The sequence below is a fragment of the Cryptomeria japonica genome, unplaced genomic scaffold (assembly GCF_030272615.1).
Source record: "Cryptomeria japonica unplaced genomic scaffold, Sugi_1.0 HiC_scaffold_222, whole genome shotgun sequence".
In the NCBI taxonomy this organism is placed as follows: Eukaryota; Viridiplantae; Streptophyta; class Pinopsida; order Cupressales; family Cupressaceae; genus Cryptomeria; species Cryptomeria japonica.
Window position 1 is genome coordinate 99,090 of NW_026729044.1, and position 18,411 is coordinate 117,500.

The window sequence follows — 18,411 nt, forward strand, 5'->3', positions numbered from 1 at the left end:
TGGCACCCACCTTTGCACTCACCTTGGGACCCACCCTGGCTCCCACCTCGGCACCCACCCAGACACCCACCTTGGTTCCTTGGCACCCACCTTGGATCCTTGGCACCCACCCCGACACCCACCTTGGCACGCAACTTGGCTACTTGCCACCCACCTTGGCTCCTTGACGCCCACCCCGACAACCACCCCGTGACCTACCCTGGCTAGGGTTGGTGCACACCCACCCTGGTGCCCACCTTGGCACCCACCCTATGACCCACCTTGGCACGCACCTTAGTACCCACCCCGTTACCCACCCTAGGACCCACCCCGTGACCCACCTTGGCCAGGGTGGGTGCCTTGGTGCGCACAACTTGCCTGGGCTGCACACCAGGGCGGGCTCAAGATGGCACCCGCGTTCCGTTTTTTTCACTATCTTTCAAAACGGAAATTTTAAAATCTCATTTTTTTCTTTTTTTTGCCTTTTCTGGAAATTAGTGAAGGCAGCGCATCAAAGGTGCGCAATGCTGGTGCGAACCCGGGAGCGCTCCGATGTGTGCTCCAAGGTGCGGCGTGCACGAAGTCCGAGCCCGGTTTGCCCCGGGTGCGCACCTCGCGTGCACCTTCGCCGGGGTGAGCACCTTGGCTGGGTTGCGCGCCCTGGTGCGTACCAAGGAGCGCTCTGAAGTGTGCTCCAAGGTGCGGCGTGCACGAAGTCGGAGCCCGGTTTGCCCCGGGTGTGCACCTCGGGTGCGCACCTCGCGTGCACCTTCGCTGCGGTGGGCACCTTGGCTGGGTTGCGCGCCTTGGTGGGCACCATGCAGTGCACGAAGTCGGAGCCCGGTTTGCCCCGGGCGCGCACCTCCGCCAGGGTGGGCACCTTGGTGCGCACAACTTGCCTGGGCTGCGCATCAGGAAGGGCTCAAGATGGCACCCGCGTTCCGTTTTTTTCACTATCTTTCAGAACGGAAATTTTAAAATATCGTTTTTTTTTGCCTTTTCTGGAAATTAGTGAAGGCAGCGCATCAAAGGTGCGCAACGCTGGTGCGAACCTGGGAGCGCTCCGATGTGTGCTCCAAGGTGCGGCGTGCACGAAGTCGGAGCCCGGTTTGCCTCGGGTGCGCCCTGGTGGGCACCATGGTGCGCACCAAGGAGCGCTCCGAAGTGTGCTCCAAGGTGCGGCCTGCACGAAGTCGGAGCCCGGTTTGCCCCGGGTGTGCACCTCGGGTGGGCACCTTGGTGCGCATGCCTTGCCTGGGCTGCGCACCAGGGCGGGCTCAAGATGGCACCCGCGTTCCTTTTTTTTCACTATCTTTCAAAACGGAAATTTTAAAATCTCATTTTTTTTTGCCTTTTTCTGGAAATTAGTGAAGGCAGCGCATCAAAGGTGCGCACCTCGCTGCCCACCACGGTGCGCAACGCCGGTGGGCACCCGGGAGTGCTTCGAAGTGTGCTCCAAGGTGCTGCGTGCACGTTGTCGGAGCCCGGTTTGCCCCGGGTGCGCACCTCGCGTGCACCTTCGTCGGGGTGGGCACCTTGGCTTGGTTTGCCCCGGCTGCGCTCCGAAGCGGGGTTATTGGAGCGCCGCCTCTTTTTTTGTCGGAGCGTTTGGTGGGGTTTCTCGCATTGGCTCTTCCGAGGCCCGGTTGCCACCCTGGCGCGCACGAAGTCGGAAGTAGGGTTAATTGCCCGGGTGCGCACCTTTGCCAGGGTGGCACCTTACCTGGGCTGCGCACCAGGGCGGGCTCAAGATGGCACGCGCGTTCCGTTTTTTTCACTATCTTTCAAAACGGAAATTTTAAAATCTCCTTTTTTTTTTGCCTTTTCTGGAAATTAGTGAAGGCAGCGCATCAAAGGTGCGCACCTCGCTGCCCACCTTGGTGTGCTCTGAGGTGCGCACCCGGGAGCGCTACGAAGTGTGCTCCAAGGTGCGGCGTGCACGTTGTCGGAGCCCGGTTTGCCCCGGGTGCGCACCTCGCCTGCACCTTGGCCGGGGTGGGCACCTTGGCTGGGTTTGCCCAGGGTGCGCTCCGAAGCGGGGTTACTGGAGCGCCCCCTCTTTTTTTGTCAGAGAGTTTGGTGGGGTTTCTCGCATTGGCTCTTCCCAGGCCCGGTTGTTGGGTGCGCTCCCACCCTGGCGCGCGCGAAGTTGGAAGTTGGGTTAATTGCCCGGGCGCGCACCTTCGCCAGGGTGGGCACCTTGGTGCGCAAACCTTGGCTGGGCTGCGCACCAGGGCGGGCTCAAGATGGCACCAGCATTCCCTTTTTCTCACTATCTTTCAAAACGGAAATTTTAAAATCTCGTTTTTTTTTTGCCTTTTATGGAAATTAGTGAAGGCATCGCATCAAAGGTGCGCACCTCGCTGCCCACCTTGGTGTGCTCCGAGGTGCCCACCACGGTGCGCAACGCCGGTGCGAACCCGGGAGCGCCCCGATGTGTGCTCCAAGGTGCGGCGTGCACGAAGTCGGACCCCGGTTTGCCCCGGGTGCGCACCTCGCGTGCACCTTGGTGCGCACACCTTGGCTGGGTTGCGCGGCCTGGTGGGCACCATGGTGCGCACCAAGGAGCGCTCCGAAGTGTGCTCCAAGGTGCGGCGTGCACGAAGTCGGAGCCCGGTTTGCCCCGGGTGCGCACCTTCGCCGCGGTGGGCACCATGGCGTGCACGAAGTCGGAGCCCGGTTTGCCCCGGGTGCGCACCTCGCGTGCACCTTCGCCGGGGTGGGCACCTCGGCTGGGTTGCGCGCCCTGGTGCGCACCAAGGAGCGCTCTGAAGTGTGCTCCAAGGTGCGGCGTGCACGAAGTCGGAGCCCGGTTTGCCCCGGGTGTGCACCTCGCGTGCACCTTCGCTGCGGTGGGCACCTTGGCTGGGTTGCGCGCCTTGGTGGGCACCATGCAGTGCACGAAGTCGGAGCCCGGTTTGCCCCGGGCGCGCACCTCCGCCAGGGTGGGCACCTTGGTGCGCACAACTTGCCTGGGCTGCGCACCAGGAAGGGCTCAAGATGGCACCCGCGTTCCGTTTTTTTCACTATCTTTCAGAACGGAAATTTTAAAATATCGTTTTTTTTTGCCTTTTCTGGAAATTAGTGAAGGCAGCGCATCAAAGGTGCGCAACGCTGGTGCGAACCTGGGAGCGCTCCGATGTGTGCTCCAAGGTGCGGCGTGCACGAAGTCGGACCCCGGTTTGCCCCGGGTGCGCACCTCGCGTGCACCTTGGTGCGCACACCTTGGCTGGGTTGCGCGCCCTGGTGGGCACCATGGTGCGCACCAAGGAGCGCTCCGAAGTGTGCTCCAAGGTGCGGCGTGCACGAAGTCGGAGCCCGGTTTGCCCCGGGTGCGCACCTCGCGTGCACCTTCGCCGCGGTGGGCACCATGGCGTGCACGAAGTCGGAGCCCGGTTTGCCCCGGGTGCGCACCTCGCGTGCACCTTCGCCGGGGTGGGCACCTTAGTGTGCAGACCTTGGCTGGGTTGCGCGCCCTGGTGGGCACCATGGTGCGCACCAAGGAGCGCTCCGAAGTGTGCTCCAAGGTGCGGCCTGCACGAAGTCGGAGCCCGGTTTGCCCCGGGTGTGCACCTCGGGTGGGCACCTTGGTGCGCATGCCTTGCCTGGGCTGCGCACCAGGGCGGGCTCAAGATGGCACCCGCGTTCCTTTTTTTTCACTATCTTTCAAAACGGAAATTTTAAAATCTCATTTTTTTTTGCCTTTTTCTGGAAATTAGTGAAGGCAGCGCATCAAAGGTGCGCACCTCGCTGCCCACCACGGTGCGCAACGCCGGTGGGCACCCGGGAGTGCTTCGAAGTGTGCTCCAAGGTGCTGCGTGCACGTTGTCGGAGCCCGGTTTGCCCCGGGTGCGCACCTCGCGTGCACCTTCGTCGGGGTGGGCACCTTGGCTGGGTTTGCCCCGGCTGCGCTCCGAAGCGGGGTTATTGGAGCGCCGCCTCTTTTTTTGTCGGAGCGTTTGGTGGGGTTTCTCGCATTGGCTCTTCCGAGGCCCGGTTGCCACCCTGGCGCGCACGAAGTCGGAAGTAGGGTTAATTGCCCGGGTGCGCACCTTTGCCAGGGTGGGCACCTTACCTGGGCTGCGCACCAGGGCGGGCTCAAGATGGCACGCGCGTTCCGTTTTTTTCACTATCTTTCAAAACGGAAATTTTAAAATCTCCTTTTTTTTTTGCCTTTTCTGGAAATTAGTGAAGGCAGCGCATCAAAGGTGCGCACCTCGCTGCCCACCTTGGTGTGCTCTGAGGTGCGCACCCGGGAGCGCTACGAAGTGTGCTCCAAGGTGCGGCGTGCACGTTGTCGGAGCCCGGTTTGCCCCGGGTGCGCACCTCGCCTGCACCTTGGCCGGGGTGGGCACCTTGGCTGGGTTTGCCCAGGGTGCGCTCCGAAGCGGGGTTACTGGAGCGCCCCCTCTTTTTTTGTCAGAGCGTTTGGTGGGGTTTCTCGCATTGGCTCTTCCCAGGCCCGGTTGTTGGGTGCGCTCCCACCCTGGCGCGCGCGAAGTTGGAAGTTGGGTTAATTGCCCGGGCGCGCACCTTCGCCAGGGTGGGCACCTTGGTGCGCACACCTTGGCTGGGCTGCGCACCAGGGCGGGCTCAAGATGGCACCAGCATTCCCTTTTTCTCACTATCTTTCAAAACGGAAATTTTAAAATCTCGTTTTTTTTTTGCCTTTTATGGAAATTAGTGAAGGCATCGCATCAAAGGTGCGCACCTCGCTGCCCACCTTGGTGTGCTCCGAGGTGCCCACCACGGTGCGCAACGCCGGTGCGAACCCGGGAGCGCCCCGATGTGTGCTCCAAGGTGCGGCGTGCACGAAGTCGGACCCCGGTTTGCCCCGGGTGCGCACCTCGCGTGCACCTTGGTGCGCACACCTTGGCTGGGTTGCGCGGCCTGGTGGGCACCATGGTGCACACCAAGGAGCGCTCCGAAGTGTGCTCCAAGGTGCGGCGTGCACGAAGTCGGAGCCCGGTTTGCCCCGGGTACGCACCTCGCGTGCACCTTCGCCGGGGTGGGCACCTCGGCTGGGTTGCGCGCCCTGGTGCGCACCAAGGAGCGCTCCGAAGTGTGCTCCAAGGTGCGGCGTGCACGAAGTCGGAGCCCGGTTTGCCCCGGGTGCGCACCTTCGCCGCGGTGCGCACCATGGCGTGCACGAAGTCGGAGCCCGGTTTGCCCCGGGTGCGCACCTCGCGTGCACCTTCGGCGGGGTTGCGCGCCCTGGTGGGCACCATGGTGCGCACCAAGGAGCGCTCCGAAGTGTGCTCCAAGGTGCGGCGTGCACGAAGTCGGAGCCCGGTTTGCCCCGGGTGCGCACCTCGCGTGCACCTTCGGCGGGGTTGCGCGCCCTGGTGGGCACCATGGTGCGCACCAAGGAGCGCTCCGAAGTGTGCTCCAAGGTGCGGCGTGCACGAAGTCGGAGCCCGGTTTGCCCCGGGTGCGCACCTCGCGTGCACCTTCGCCGCGGTGGGCACCATGGCGTGCACGAAGTCGGAGCCCGGTTTGCCCCGGGTGCGCACCTCGCGTGCACCTTCGCCGGGGTGGGCACCTCGGCTGGGTTGCGCGCCCTGGTGCGCACCAAGGAGCGCTCCGAAGTGTGCTCCAAGGTGCGGCGTGCACGAAGTCGGAGCCCGGTTTGCCCCGGGTGCGCACCTCGCGTGCACCTTCGCCAGGGTGGGCACCTCGGTGCGCACACCTTCTCAATGTTTTCTTGCCTTTTCTGGAAATTGGTGAAGGCAGCGCATCAAAGGTGCGCACCTCGGTGTGCTCCGAGGTGCGAACCCGAGAGCGCTCCGAGGTGCCCACGAAGTCGAAAGTCGGGTTAATTGCATTGTTTTCCCCGGGTGCGCTCCGAGGTGCGCAACATCGGCGCGCACCAAGGAGGGCTCCGAAGTGTGCTCCAAGGTGCGCACGATGGCGTGCACCTCTGGTGCGCACGATTCGGAGCTCGGTTTGACCGGGGTGCGCACACCTTGGCTGGGTTGCGCACCTTTTGTGCGCTCCAAGGTGCGCACGAAGTCGGAGCTCGGTTTGCCCCGGGTGCGCACCTTCGCCAGGGTGCGCACCTTGATGCGCACGCCTTGGCTGGGCTGCGCACCTTGGTGGGCGCCATGGTGCGCACCTTTCGTGCGCTCCAAGGTGCGCACGAAGTCGGAGCTCGGTTTGCCCCGGGTGCGCACCTTGGTGGGCGCCATGGTGCACTCCGAGGTGCCCAAGATTGGTGCGCACCAAGGAGCGCTCCGAAGTGCGCTCCAAGGTGCGCGCGAAGTCGAAAGTTGGGTTAATTGTCCGGTTTGCCTCGGGTGCGCACCTTGCGTGCACCTTCGCCAGGGTGGGCGCCTTGGTGCGCACACCTTGGCTGGGCTGCGCACACCTTGGCACCCGCGTTTCCTTCATTTTAAATTTTTTTTTTTTACAATCTCTCAAGTGGGAAATTCTATAATCTCAACTTTTTTTGCCTTTTCAGGAAACTTTTGAATGGAGCGCATCATTGGTGCGCTCCGAAGTGTGCTCCAAAGCTCTCTCCAGCTGCGTGCACCTGCCCCGGCCGCGCACCCGGCCCCGCCCAGCTTCGCTCACCTGTCCCGGGCGTCTGGTGCGGAACCTTAGAGTAAGAAACATCACCGTGCACCTTGGCCAACGTGCGCGACTCGACCGAGCGCGCACTGGCCGAGGTGCACACCGATTTCACCTGGGTGCGCGCGCAGCACCTCGGGCGCACCGGGGTGCGCGCACAACGCCCGGGTTGCACCGTGGCCTGTGTGCTCGGGGCGCCTCGGGTGCGCGCTCGGTGTCGCCCCCGCGCGCGCGGTAGTGCGGGCAGCGCACCCCGGCCCGGCCCGGCCCCGACGAGAACGCAAACGGGCAAAAGGTTTATTCAAATAGCATTGCGACGCCCGGCGAAAAACTAAAAAAGGGTGCAACACCGGGACTTCCCGGGAGGTCACCCATCCCAGTACTACTCCGGCCCAAGCGCGCTTAACTGCGGAGTTCTGATGGGATCCGGTGCACTAACGCTGGTATGATCGCACCCGTTATGAGCTTGTCGCAGTGTGTACTTAGCAAACCGCGACCCACGTGCGAATCCACCCCGGCCACCCACCCCCGTCGAGGTGCACACCCTCCCTCGCGAAGTGCGCCCCGTTCGCCAAGTGTGAGCCCTGCCCGGGTGCGCGCACCTTGCTAGGGCGTCGGGTGTGCACCCGGCCCGGCCTACGTGCGTGCACCTGGAGGGGGCGTCGTGTGCGTGCAGTGTCCCGTCTGCAACGCGGTGCCCACACACCACCTCGGGCGCAACGACCTGCGCTCACATGTGGGCCGAGTGCACCTTGGTGCATGTTCGGGGCGCCTCGGGTGCACGCTCGATCTTGCCCCGGTGCACCAAGGCGCTCGGTTTGCCCCGGGTGCGCACTTGGTGCAAGGTGGGCACCCAAAATAGGGATCAAGCACCAAAACACAAGTTTCGGGATGCAAAATGGGACCCAAGGACCACAAATGCGTTCCAAGACCCATGATGGGTCCACGAGAACAAAAATGTGTTCCGAGACTTAATAAACAAATATTGGGTTTTAGGAGAAGAAACATGCTCTGATGCCCAAAACGAGAATCGACCCCGAAAAGGCCACAGGCCAAAAGTGGGATGCGAGACAAAAAAAAATGGGACCCGAGGACCAAAATTGGGTTCCCAGGTCGAAGACAGGGCAACCGGACAAGAAACGACCTCTAAGGCTCGAAATGAGTCCCGACGACTAAAACTTGACAAGAAGCACCCATCAGGCACCCAACTCGACACCCATGGGATGCCGACCCACCCGGGCTTCCACCTAGCACACCTTGGCACCCACCCACCCTCGCACCCAACCTCGCACCCAACTTAGCACCTTTGAACCCACATTGGCACTCACCCTGACCCTGGCACCTTGGAACCCACATTGGCACTCACCTTGACCCTGGCACCCACCTTTGCACTCACCTTGGGACCCACCCTGGCTCCCACCTCGGCACCCACCCAGACACCCACCTTGGTTCCTTGGCACCCACCTTGGATCCTTGGCACCCACCCCGACACCCACCTTGGCACGCAACTTGGCTACTTGCCACCCACCTTGGCTCCTTGACGCCCACCCCGACAACCACCCCGTGACCTACCCTGGCTAGGGTTGGTGCACACCCACCCTGGTGCCCACCTTGGCACCCACCCTATGACCCACCTTGGCACGCACCTTAGTACCCACCCCGTTACCCACCCTAGGACCCACCCCGTGACCCACCTTGGCCAGGGTGGGTGCACCCACCCTGGTGCCCACCTTGGCACCCACCCATCCTAGCACCCAGCCTGTGACCGGGCTTGGAACCCAACCTTGCACCCGCACCCGTCTTGGCCAGTGTGGGTGCGCACCCATCCTGGCACCCACGTTGTGACACACCCTTTAACCCACGCACCCTAGCACCCACGTTGGCACCCACCTTGGAACCCAACCTAGCAACTTGGCACCCACCCCGTGACCCACCTTGGCATCCACCATAGCAGTCGCCGACTTGGCACCCACCTCGGCACCCACCTTGACACTTGTGGACCCACCTTGCCACTCACCCTAGCATCGACCCATCCTAGCACCCACCCTGGCACCTTTGCACCCTAGCACTCACCCATCCTAGCACCTAACCTGTGACCCACCTTGACACTCACCCTCGCACCCACCTTGGAACCCAACCTAGCACCCACCCACCCTGACACCAACCCTAGCACCTACCCACCCTTGCACCCACCCTGTGACCCATCTTGGCACCCACCCATCCTACCACTCAACCTATCACCCACCTTCTCACCCACCTTGGCATCCACCTTAGCACCCACCCACACTGGCACCTTGGCACCCACCTCGGGCAAGGTGGGTGCACACCCACCCTGGCACCCAATTTAGAACCCACCGAGCATGTTACCCACCTTGGCACCCACATTGCAGCCCACCCTAGTACCCACCCTATGACCCACATTGGCATCCACACCCTAGCACCCAGGCACCTCGACACCCGCCTTGACACCCACCCTAGCACTGAACCTGTGACCCACCTTGGAACTCACCCTAGAACCCACCCACCCTGTGAACCACCTTGGCATCCACCTTAGCACCCACCCACCTTGGCACCCACTCTAGCACTCACCCATCCTAACACCCAACTTGTTACCCACCTTGGCACCCGCCCTCGCGTCCACCTTGAAACCCACCCTAGCACCCACCCACGCAGGAGCCCACCTTGGCACCCAACCTAACACCCACGCATCCTGGCACCCAACTTGTGACCCACCTTGGAACCCACCCTAGTACCCACCTTTGAACCCACTATATCACCAACCCACCTTGGCACCCACCCTATGACCCTCTTTGGAATCCACCCTAGCACGCACCCACCCTGGCACCCACCATGGAGCGCACCCTAGCACCCACCCACCTCGGCACGCACCTCAACACCCACCTTGGTGTGCGCACTGCGCCAACCTCTCAAAGACCCTATGTGGTGCGCTCCAAAGTGTACACCTTTGGTGCGCTCCAAGGTGCGCACCTTTGGTGCACACCGAGGTGCACACCAAAGTGTGCACCGAGGTGAGCACCAAAGTGCACTCCAGGGTGCACACCAAGGCGTGCACCTTTGGTGCGGTCAATGCAAACGAATTCGGAAGTTGGGGTCGATGTCCTAATCGCTGCTGCAGACTACACGTATGAGAATCGGACAAATAGCTTTATATAGGGGAGGTGTTGCGTTTGATGGGTCGACTCCCCTGGTTGTGTGCACTGCACCAACTTCAAAGACCCTGTCTTGTTTAAGAAGTCAAAAGTTGGGGTGGATGTCCTAATCATTGCTGCAGTCTACGCATGTATGAGAATCAGACAAATAGCTTATATAGGGGAGGTGTTGCATTCGGTGGGTTGACTCCCCTGGTTGTGCGCACTGCGCCAACCTCAAAGACCCCGCATAGCAGAAGAAGTCGGAAGTCGGATTTTGGTGAGCACCAAGGCGTGCACCTTTGGTGCGGTCAACGCAGACGAATTCAGAAGTTGGGGTGGATGTCCTAATCGTTGTTGCAGGCTACACATGTATGAGAATCAGACAAATAGCTTATATAGGGGAGGTGTTGGGTTTGATGGGTCAACTCCCTTGGTTGTGCGCATTACGCCAACCTCAAAGACCTTGTTTTCGTTAAGAAGTCAAAAGTTGGGGTCAATGTCCTAATGGCTCCTGCAGGCTACACATGTATGAGAATCGGACAAATAGCTTATATAGGGGAGGTGTTGGGTTTGATGGGTCGACTCCCCTGGTTGTGCGCATTACGTCAACCTCAAAGACCTTGTTTTCGTTAAGAAGTCAAAAGTTGGGGTCGATGTCCTAATTGCTCCTGTAGACTACACATGTATGAGAATCAGACAAATAGCTTATATAGGGGAGGTGTTGGGTTTGATGGGTTGACTCCCCTAGTTGTTCGCATTACACCAACCTCAAAGACCTTGTTTTCGTTTAGAAGCCGAAAGTTGGGGTCGATGTCCTAATTGCTCCTGCAGGCTACGCATGTATGAGAATCAGACAAATAGCTTATATAGGGGAGGTGTTGGGTTTGATGGGTCGACTCCCCTGGTTGTGCGCATTGCGCCAACCTCAAAGACCCTGCATTGCGGATGAAGTCGAAAGTCAGAGTTTGGTGTGCTACAAGGTGTGGTCGAAGGTGCTCACCTAGGTGTGCACCTTTGGAGCACAGGAAAAGTGCCCTCCAAAAGTGCGCACCTTTGGAGTGCACAAAAGTGCCCTCCAAAAGTGCGCACCTTTGGAGCGCAGAAAAGTGCCCTCCAAAAAGTGCCCTCCAAAAGTGCGCACCTTTGGAGCGCAGAAAAGTGCCCTCCAAAAAGTGCCCTCCAAAAGTGCGCACCTTTGGAGCGCAGAAAAGTGCCCTCCAAAAAGTGCCCTCCAAAAGTGCGCACCTTTGGAGCGCAGAAAAGTGCCCTCCAAAAGTGCGCACCTTTGGAGCGCAGAAAAGTGCCCTCCAAAAAGTGCCCTCCAAAAGTGCGCACCTTTGGAGCGCAGAAAAGTGCCCTCCAAAAAGTGCCCTCCAAAAGTGCGCACCTTTGGAGCGCAGAAAAGTGCCCTCCAAAAAGTGCCCTCCAAAAGTGCGCACCTTTGGAGCGCAGAAAAGTGCCCTCCAAAAAGTGCCCTCCAAAAGTGCGCACCTTTGGAGCGCAGAAAAGTGCCCTCCAAAAAGTGCCCTCCAAAAGTGCGCACCTTTGGAGCGCAGAAAAGTGCCCTCCAAAAGTGCGCACCTTTGGAGCGCACAAAAGTGCCCTCCAAAAGTGCGCACTTTTGGTGCGCACCAAGGCGCTGGTTCGGTCGTTGCAGGCGAGTTCGGAAGTTGGGGTCGATGTCCTGAGCGGAGGTGCAAACTACACAGGTGTCGGAATCGGACAAATAGCTTATATAGGGGAGGTGTATGCTTCGATGGGTCGACTCCCCAGGTTGAGCGCACCGCGCCAACCTCAAAGACCCTACGGTATGGATGAAGTCGGAAGTTGGGTCCGATGACCAATTCGATTAGTAGGTATGCTCATGAGGTCGGAATTTGGGTCCGATGACCTGCCATGTGCAGGAAGGCGAATGTTGACACTGTGCGTTGCAAGGTGCACACCAAGGCGCTGGTGCGGTCTTTTTAGTCGAGTTCGGAAGTTGGGGTCGATGTCCTGATCGGAGGTGCAAGCTACACAGGTGTGGGAATCGGACAAATAGCTTATATAGGGGAGGTGTATGCTTCGTTGGGTCGACTCCCCGGGTTGAGCGCACCGCGCCAACCTCAAAGACCCTACGGTATGGATGAAGTCGGAAGTTGGGTCCGATGACCGATTCGATATGTAGGCATACTCGCGAGGTCGGAATTTGGGTCCGATGACCTGCCACGTGCAGGAAGGCGAATGTTGGCACTGTGCGTTGCAAGGTGCGCACCAAGGCGCTGGTTCGGTCGTTGGAGGCGAGTTCGGAAGTTGGGGTCGATGTCTTGATCGGAGGTGCAAACTACACAGGTGTGGGAATCGGACAAATAGCTTATATAGGGGAGGTGTATGCTTCGTTGGGTCGACTCCCCGGGTTGAGCGCACCGCGCCAACCTCAAAGACCCTACGGTATGGATGAAGTCGGAAGTTGGGTCCGATGACCGATTCGATATGTAGGCATACTCGCGAGGTCGGAATTTGGGTCCGATGACCTGCCATGTGCAGGAAGGCGAATGTTGGGACTGTGCGTCGCAAGGTGCGCACCAAGGCGCTGGTGCCGTCGTTGCAGTCGAGTTCGGAAGTTGGGGTCGATGTCCTGGTCAGAGGTGCAAACTACACAGGTGTGGGAATCGGACAAATAGCTTATATAGGGGAGGTGTATGCTTCGATGGGTCGACTCCCTGGGTTGAGCGCACCGCGCCAACCTCAAAGACCCTACAGTATGGATGAAGTCGGAAGTTGGGTCCGATGACCGATTCGATACGTAGGCATATTGGCGAGGTCTGAATTTGTGTCCGATGACCTGCCATGCGCAGGAAGGCGGAATTTGGGTCCGATGACCGAGTTGATGGCGTGCCATGCGCAGAAAGGCGGAATTTGGGTCCGATGACCGAGTTGATGTTGATGGCCCGCCATGCACAGGAAGGCGGAATTTGGGTCCGATGACCGATTTGAAGGCGTGCCATACGCAAAAAGGCGGAGTTTGGGTCTGATGACCGAGTTGATATTGATGGCCCGCCATGCGCAGGAAGGCGGAATTTGGGTCCGATGACCTGACATACGCATGGAGTCCGACTCGGGGGCCGATGTTCGATTCGATGACTTGCATTGTGGGTAAAGTCGGAAGTTGTGGTCTTTGACCCGATTCGATGACCAGACTTCGGCTGCTTGAGAATCGGACAAATAACTTATATAGGGGAGGTAGTGTTCTCGAGCATCCTCCCCCCGTGCCCGTTTATGTCGATTGATGCTGGTGCTCGACTGGTTGGAGCGCTCGGATGCAAAAATCTTGCACCAGGATTTATCGATTGTGATGGACACGGCAAGTCTCCTGATTGCTATGCAGGAGCTCATCGTGAATCTCTATGCGGCCTTGGTATGGACTCGACCTGCGGAATGGTTCGGCAATGGTAGTCGCTCCAACACGTCCTTGCAATGGCCACAGAGGTGATTCGACTAGAGCTCCAGTCTAGCTTTTGGGTTGCTTGGCGGACTGGTATAGCCGCGATCGAGTTCCGGCCATGAACGTTTTAGATAGCTCTTGGGCTTTCTGGGACGGAAGTCGGAAGTTTGGGCTGTTGTCCGATTTGATGACCATTCTTCGGATGTGTGAGAATCGGACAAATAACTTATATAGGGGACTGTGTTGTCTCACGCAGCCCCCTCCGTGCCCCTCTATCTCGACCGATGTTGGTGCTTGAAAGGGTTGGGATCGCTCGGATTTATAAACGTGCACCACCATTTGTCGAGTGTGAGGGACGCGGCAGGTCTCCTAAATGCTATGCGGGCGCTCTCTGAGAATCTCTATCCGGCCTCGACACAGACTAGTCTTGCTGAATGGTTTGGCACTGGTAGTCGATCCAACACGTCGTTGTTGTGGCCGCCTAGGCGATTCGATTCGAGCCCCCGTCTAGCTTTTGGGTTGCTTGGCGGATTTTGCCCTATCCGCAAGTGAGCTCGGTCCCTAAACGTTCGAGAAACCCGATTGCTATGCGCCGACTCTCTTTCTTGCGAGCCTCCATCTAGCTTTTGGGTCTCTACGGAACGGAAGTCGGAATCTGGGACCGTTGTTTGATTCGACGAGGCAGACTACGGTTGTGCGAGAATCGGACAAATAACTTATATAGGGGAGGTGTTGACTGGAGCATTCTCCCCCGTGCCCCTCTAACTCGACCAATGCTGGCGCTCGAACGGTGGTAGCGCTCGGATTTTCATTGAGCGCCAGCATTGGTCGATTTAGAGGGGCATGCGAGATTCCCGAATGCTATGCGAGGGCTCTAACGGAAATGTCTATTGGTTTCGGTATGGATGCAATTGCGAGTGGTTCGGCAAAGGTAGTCGTTCCGATGCGTCCATGTCGTGGCCAAATCGATAATTCGATTTGAGCCCTCGTATAGCATTTGGGTCTCTCGATGTGATTCCGCATTCCAGTCCCTTTGGGCACTGCTTGAGCCGCATCCCAGGGGGTTCCCTTCCCAATAATCTGCCTCGCAACCCGATTGCTATGCGGTGAGGCTCCTCGGCCGCCTCGGAACTATCTGTGTATCAGACGCATCGCGGGATAAGGGGTTGGCAACGGTAGTCGCCCCAAGCGCGTCCGATGCTTGGACCATTCCGAGGCGGCCCTGAAGCCTCTTCCGTCTAGCCGTTGGGTCCTTCTCGCCGCATCCCTCGCCTCGCACCCCGATTGCTATGCGGTGAGGCTCCTCGGCCGCCTCGGAACTATCTGTGTATCGGACGCGTCGCGGGATAAGGGGTTGTCACTGGTAGTCGCCCCAAGCGCGTCCGATGCTTGGACCATTCCGAGGCGGCCCTGAAGCCTCTTCCGTCTAGCCGTTGGGTCCTTCTCGCCGCATCCCTCGCCTCGCACCCCGATTGCTATGCGGTGAGGCTCCTCGGCCGCCTCGGAACTATCTGTGTATCGGACGCGTCGCGGGATAAGGGGTTGTCATTGGTAGTCGCCCCAAGCGCGTCCGATGCTTGGACCATTCCGAGGCGGCCCTGAAGCCTCTTCCGTCTAGCCGTTGGGTCCTTCTCGCCGCATCCCTCGCCTCGCACCCCGATTGCTATGCGGTGAGGCTCCTCGGCCGCCTCGGAACTATCTGTGTATCGGACGCGTCGCGGGATAAGGGGTTGTCACTGGTAGTCGCCCCAAGCGCGTCCGATGCTTGGACCATTCCGAGGCGGCCCTGAAGCCTCTTCCGTCTAGCCGTTGGGTCCTTCTCGCCGCATCCCTCGCCTCGCACCCCGATTGCTATGCGGTGAGGCTCCTCGGCCGCCTCGGAACTATCTGTGTATCGGACGCGTCGCGGGATAAGGGGTTGTCACTGGTAGTCGCCCCAAGCGCGTTCGATGCTTGGACCATTCCGAGGCGGCCCTGAAGCCTCTTCCGTCTAGCCGTTGGGTCCTTCTCGCCGCATCCCTCGCCTCGCACCCCGATTGCTATGCGGTGAGGCTCCTCGGCCGCCTTGGAACTATCTGTGTATCGGACGCGTCGCGGGATAAGGGGTTGTCACTGGTAGTCGCCCCAAGCGCGTCCGATGCTTAGACCATTCCGAGGCGGACCCGAAGCCTCTTCCGTCTAGCCGTTGGGTCCTTCTCGCCGCATCCTTCGCCTCGCACCCCGATTGCTATGCGGTGAGGCTCCTCGGCCGCCTCGGAACTATCTGTGTATCGGACGCGTCGCGGGATAAGGGGTTGTCACTGGTAGTCGCCCCAAGCGCGTCCGATGCTTGGACCATTCCGAGGCGGACCCGAAGCCTCTTCCGTCTAGCCGTTGGGTCCTTCTCGCCGCATCCCTCGCCTCGCACCCCGATTGCTATGCGGTGAGGCTCCTCGGCCGCCTTGGAACTATCTGTGTATCGGACGCGTCGCGGGATAAGGGGTTGTCACTGGTAGTCGCCCCAAGCGCGTCCGATGCTTGGACCATTCCGAGGCGGACCCGAAGCCTCTTCCGTCTAGCCGTTGGGTCCTTCTCGCCGCATCCCTCGCCTCGCACCCCGATTGCTATGCGGTGAGGCTCCTCGGCCGCCTTGGAACTATCTGTGTATCGGACGCGTCGCGGGATAAGGGGTTGTCACTGGTAGTCGCCCCAAGCGCGTCCGATGCTTGGACCATTCCGAGGCGGACCCGAAGCCTCTTCCGTCTAGCCGTTGGGTCCTTCTCGCCGCATCCCTCGCCTCGCACCCCGATTGCTATGCGGTGAGGCTCCTCGGCCGCCTTGGAACTATCTGTGTATCGGACGCGTCGCGGGATAAGGGGTTGTCACTGGTAGTCGCCCCAAGCGCGTCCGATGCTTGGACCATTCCGAGGCGGCCCCGAAGCCTCTTCCGTGTAGCCGTTGGGTCCTTCTCGCCGCATCCCTCGCCTCGCACCCCGATTGCTATGCGGTGAGGCTCCTCGGCCGCCTTGGAACTATCTGTGTATCGGACGCGTCGCGGGATAAGGGGTTGTCACTGGTAGTCGCCCCAAGCGCGTCCGATGCTTGGACCATTCCGAGGCGGCCCCGAAGCCTCTTCCGTGTAGCCGTTGGGTCCTTCTCGCCGCATCCCTCGCCTCGCACCCCGATTGCTATGCGGTGAGGCTCCTCGGCCGCCTTGGAACTATCTGTGTATCGGACGCGTCGCGGGATAAGGGGTTGTCACTGGTAGTCGCCCCAAGCGCGTCCGATGCTTGGACCATTCCGAGGCGGACCTGAAGCCTCTTCCCTCTAGCCGTTGGGGCTTTCTCGCCGCATCCCTCGCCTCGCACCCTGATTGCTATGCTGTGAGGCTCCTCGGCCGCCTTGGAACTATCTGTGTATCGGACGCATCGCGGGATAAGGGGTTGGCAGTGGTAGTCGCCCCAAGCGCATCCGATGCTTGGACCATTCCGAGGCGGCCCTGCAGCCTCTTCCGTCTAGCCGTTGGGGCCATCTCGCCGCATCCCCCACCTCGCACCACGATTGCTATGCGGTGAGGCTCCTTGGCCGCCTCGGAACTATCTGTGTATCGGACGCATCGCGGGATAAGGGGTTGTCACTGGTAGTCGCCCCAAGCGCGTCCGATGCTTGGACTATTCCGAGGCGGCCCTGCAGCCTCTTCCGTCTAGCCGTTGGGGCCATCTCGCTGCATCCCCCACCTCCTCGGCCGCCTCGGAACTATCTGTGTATCGAACGCATCGCGGGATAAGGGGTTGGCAGTGGTAGTCGCCCCAAGCGCGTCCGATGCTTGGACTATTCCGAGGCAGCCCTGCAGCCTCTTCCGTCTAGCCTTTGGGGCCATCTCGCCGCATCCCTCGCCTCGCACCCCGATTGCTATGCGGTGAGGCTCCTCGGCCGCCTGGGAACTATCTTCGTATCGGACGCATCGCGGGATAAGGGGTTGTCACTGGTAGTCGCCCCAAGCGCGTCCGATGCTTGGACTATTCCGAGGCGGCCCTGTGGCCTCTTCCGTCTAGCCGTTGGGGCCATCTCGCCGCATCCCCCACCTCGCACCCCGATTGCTATGCGGTGAGGCTCTTCGGCCGCCTTGGAACTATCTTCGTATCGGACGCATTGCGGGATAAGGGGTTGTCACTGGTAGTGGCCCCAAGCGCGTCCGATGCTTGGACTATTCCGAGGCGGCCCTGCAGCCTCTTCCGTCTAGCCGTTGGGGCCATCTCGCCGCATCCCCCACCTCGCACCCCGATTGCTATGCGGTGAGGCTCCTCGGCCGCCTTGGAACTATCTTCGTATCGGACGCATCGCGGGATAAGGGGTTGTCACTGGTAGTCGCCCCAAGCGCGTCCGATGCTTGGACTATTCCGACGCGGCCCTGTGGCCTCTTCCGTCTAGCCGTTGGGGCCATCTCGCCGCATCCCCCACCTCGCACCCCGATTGCTATGCGGTGAGGCTCCTCGGCCGCCTTGGAACCATCTTCGTATCGGACGCATCGCGGGATAGGGGGCTGTCACTGGTAGTCGCCCCAAGCGTGTCCGATGCTTGGACCATTCCTAGGCGGCCCTGAAGCCTCTTCCGTCTAGCCGTTGGGGCCTTCCCGCCCCATCCCTCGCCTCGCACCCCCGATTGCTATGCGGTGAGGCTCCTCGGCCGCCTTGGAACCATCTGTGTATCGGACGCATCGCGGGATAAGGGGTTGGCACTGGCAGTCGCCCCAAGCGCGTCCGATGCTTGGACCATTCCGAGGTGGCCCTGAAGCCTCTTCCGTCTAGCCGTTGGGGCCTTCCCGCCCCATCCCTCGCCTCGCACCCCGATTGATATGCGGTGAGGCTCCTCGGCCGCCTTGGAACTATCTGTGTATCGGACGCATCGCGGGATAAGGGGTTGGCACTGGTAGTCGTCCCAATCGCATCCGATGCTTGGACCATTCCGAGGCGGCCCTGCAGCCTCTTCCGTTTAGCCGTCGGGGCCTTCCCGCCGCATCCCTCGCCTCGCATCCCGATTCCTATGCGGTGAGTCTTCTCGGCCGCCGCGGAACTATACCTGTTATTGCTACTGCATCCTTCGGCTGGTAACCTCCTCTGCCGCCTTGGAACGTTCTCTTTGTCGGACGCGTCGCGGGATAAGGGGTTGGCACTGGTAGTCGCCCCAAGCGCGCCCGATGCATAGACCGCTCCGAGTCGACCTTGCTTTCAGCCTCTCACATGCATAGACCTCTCTGAGTCGACCCTGCAGCCTCTCACGTTTAGCCTTTGGAATCTCGCCTCACAA

At 60.4% G+C, this 18,411-nt stretch overlaps 1 non-coding gene across 1 annotated transcript; it reads right to left on the reverse strand.

Annotated features, from left to right (window-relative positions):
- Positions 1-6,887: 6,887 nt before the first annotated feature.
- LOC131868843 (5S ribosomal RNA) lies at positions 6,888-7,006 on the reverse strand. The gene has a single exon (XR_009367263.1). It is a non-coding gene; the product is annotated as a 5S ribosomal RNA (ribosomal RNA).
- Between the last annotated feature and the right edge of the window lie 11,405 nt (positions 7,007-18,411).